Source organism: Mus musculus, chromosome 3, assembly GCF_000001635.26.
Source record: "Mus musculus strain C57BL/6J chromosome 3, GRCm38.p6 C57BL/6J".
NCBI lineage: Eukaryota > Metazoa > Chordata > Mammalia > Rodentia > Muridae > Mus > Mus musculus.
This window is the reverse complement of record NC_000069.6, coordinates 120,314,797-120,318,513: the sequence shown is the minus strand read 5'-3', so window position 1 is coordinate 120,318,513 and position 3,717 is coordinate 120,314,797. Positions and strand designations below refer to the sequence as shown.

Genomic DNA, 3,717 nt, shown 5'->3' with positions numbered 1-3,717 from the left:
ACCCATGCCCTGGGGTATACCCTCTTTACTTCTGATTCCTTCTCTTTTCTCAGCACTCTTGCTAAAATCCACATTAAAATATCTCTATTAAACATCAGGTATGTCTAATTAAAAAAATAGTCTTCAGTGTCTGTGGTCAATAACACTCCTTAGTCTACCCCTGTTGCTAGCTCGTTTCAGTGAAGCCTGAACAATGGCATGCTATCCATTCTCTGACTGCTTAGAAATATGGTACTAATCCTGAGAAGGTACCTTCTGCATTCTACCATGTCTTCAAGACAGTCTCTGGAATCTAAACTTTGAAGAAGCTGTTCAATTTTTGGTTCCTTTCTTTACCTTTTGAGAATAATTTGAAAGAGGAGCTTGAGTGTGGGTACATAACTGCTTCTCACTTGAGCTCACCCCACATATTTACATATCTCATTCATTCTTACTACATCCCCCATTCACATGGCTCCTTCTCAAGTAACTGTATTTTAACCTTTCTCTAAAGGCACATGCTTTAGGGAAGAAGTGGTAGAATTGTGCTTCTTCGGCAGCACATATACTAAAATTAGAACTATAGAGAGAAGATTAGCATGGCCCCTGCACAAGGATGACACACAAATTCATGAAGCGTTCCATATTTTTAAGCCTACAGAACTCCAAATAGACTGGACAAGAAAAGAAATTCCTCCCGACACATAATAATCAGAACAACAAATGCACTAAATAAAGATAGAATATTAAAAGCAGTAAGGGAAAAAGGTCAAGTAAAATATAAAAGCAGGCCTAACAGAATTACACCAGATTTTTCACCGTAGACTATGAAAGCCAGAAGATCCTGGACAGATGTTATACAGACACTAAGAGAACACAAATGCCAGCCCAGGCTATTATACCCAGCCAAACTTTCAATTACAATAGATGGAGAAACCAAGGTATTCCATGACAAAACCAAATTCACACATTATCTTTCCATGAATCCAGCCCTTCAAAGGGTAATAACAGAAAAAAAAAAAAACAATACAAGGATGGAAACTAAGTCCTAGAAAAAGCAAGAAAGTAATCCTTCAACAAACCTAAAAGAAGACAGCCACAAGAACAGAATGCCAACTCTAACAACAAAAATAATAGGAAGCAACAATTACTTTTCCTTAATATCTCTTAATATCAATGGACTCAATTCCCCAATAAAAAGACATAGACTAACAGACTGGCTACAAAAACAGGACCCAATATTTTGCTGCTTACAGGAAACCCATCTCAGGGAAAAAGACAGACACTACCTCAGAATGAAAGGCTGGAAGACATTTTTTCAAGCAAAAGGTCTGAAGAAACAAGCTGGAGTAGCCATTCTAATATTGAATAAAATCGACTTCCAACCCAAAGTTATCAAAAAAAGACAAGGCAGGGCACTTATTACTCATCAAAGGTAAAATCTTCCAAGAGGAACTCTCAATTCTGAATATCTATGCTCCAAATGCAAGGGCAACCACATTCATTAAAGAAACTCTAGTAAAGCTCAAAGCACACATTGCGTCTCACACGATAATAGTGGGAAACTTCAACACACCACTTTCATCAATGGAAAGATCGTGGAAACAGAAACTAAACAGGGACACAGTGAAACTAACAGAAGTTATGAAACAAATGGATTTAACAGATATCTACAGAACATTTTATCCAAAACAAAAGGACATATCTTCTTCTCAGCATCTCATGGTACCTTCTCCAAAATTAACCATATAATTGGTCACAAATCAGGCCTCAACAGATATGAAAATATTGAAATTGTCCCATGTATCCTATTAGATCATCATGGACTAAGGCTGATTTTCAATAACAACATAAATAATAGAAAGCCAACATTCACATGGAAACTGAAAAACACTCTCCTCAAGGATACCTTGGTCAAGGAAGGAATAAAGAAAGAAATTAAAGACTTTTTAGAGTTTAATGAAAATGAAGCTACAACATACACAACCTTATGGGACACTATGAAAGCATTTCTAAGAGGGAAACTCATAGTTCTGAGTGCCTCCAAAAAGAAACTAGAGAGAACACATACTAGCAGCTTGACAACACACCTAAAAGGTCTAGAAGAAAAGGAAGCAAATTCACCCAAGAGGAGTAGATGGCAGGAAATAATCAAACTCAGGGGCAAAATTAACCAAGTGGAAACAAGAAGAACTATTCAAAGAATCAACCAAATGATGAGCTGGTTCTTTGAGAAAATTAACAAGATAGATAAACCCTTAGCCAGACTCACTAGAGGGCACAGCATCCTAATTAACAAAATCAGAAAGGAAAAGGGAGACATAACAAGAGATCCTGAAGAGATCCAAAACACCATCAGATCCTTCTACATAAGGCTATAATCAACAAAACTGGAAAATCTGGATGAAATGGACAAATTTGTGTCATACCAGGTAACAGAGTTAAATCAGGGTCAGGTTAATGATGTAAACAGTCGTATATCCCCTAAAGAAATACAAGCAGTCATTAATAGTCTCCCAACCAAAAAAAATTCCAGAACCAGATGGGTTTAGTGCAGAGTTCTATCAGACCTTCAAAGAAGATCTAATTCCAGTTCTTCACAAACTATTCCACAAAATAGAAGCAGACTGTACCAATTCATTCTATGAAGATACAATTACTCTGATACCTAAACCACAAAAAACCCAACAAATATAGAGAACTTCAGACCAATTTTTCTTATGAATATCAATGCAAAACTACTCAATCAAATTCTCAAAAACCAAATCCAAGAACACATCAAACAATCATCCATCCTGACCAAGTAGGTTTTATTCCAGGGATGCAGGGATGGTTTAATATACAGAAATCCATCAACATAATCCACTATATAAACAAACTGAAAGACAAAAACCACATGATCATCTCATTAGATGCGGAGAAAGCATTTGATAAAATCCAACACCCATTCATGATAAAAGTTTTGGAAAGATCAGGAATTCAAGGCCCATAACTAAACATGATAAAAACAATCTACAGCAAACCAGTAGCCAACATCAAAGTAAATGGTGAGAAACTGGAAGCAATCCCACTAAAATCAGGGACTAGACAAGGCTGCCCACTTTCTCCCTACCTATTCAACATTGTACTTGAAGTCCTACCCAGAGCAATTTGACAACAAAAGGAGATCAAGGGGATACAAATTGGAAAGGAAGAAGTCAAAATATCACTTTTTGTATATAATATGATAGTGTATATAAGTGACCCTAAAAATTCCACCAGAGAACTCCTAAACCTGATAAACAGCTTACGTGAAGTAGCTGGATATAAAATTAACTCAAACAAGTCAATGGCCTTTCTGTACACAAAGGATAAATAGGCTGAGAGAGAAATTAGGGAAACAACACCCTTCTCAATAGTCACAGATAATATAAAATACCTTGGCATGACTCTAAGGAAGTGAAAGATCTTTATGATAAGAACTTCAAGTCTCTAAAGAAAGAAATTAATGAAGATCTCAGAAGATGGAAAGATCTCCCATGCTCATGGATTGGCAGGATCATTATAGTAATAGTGGCTATCTTGCCAAAAGCAATCTACAGATTCAATGCAATCCCCATCAAAATTCCAACTCAATTCTTCAATGAATTAGAAAGGGCAATCTGCAAATTCATCTGGAATAACAAAAAACCTAGGATAGCAAAAACTCTTCTCAAGGATAAAAGAACCTCTGGGGGAATCACCATGCCGGACCTAAAG

General features: G+C 36.5%; 1 non-coding gene across 1 annotated transcript; it reads left to right on the top strand.

Moving 5' to 3' along the window:
* The first annotated feature begins 524 nt into the window (after positions 1–524).
* On the top strand, positions 525–630 carry Gm23733. The gene has a single exon (XR_003954712.1). It is a non-coding gene; the product is annotated as a U6 spliceosomal RNA (small nuclear RNA).
* Positions 631–3,717: the final 3,087 nt, after the last annotated feature.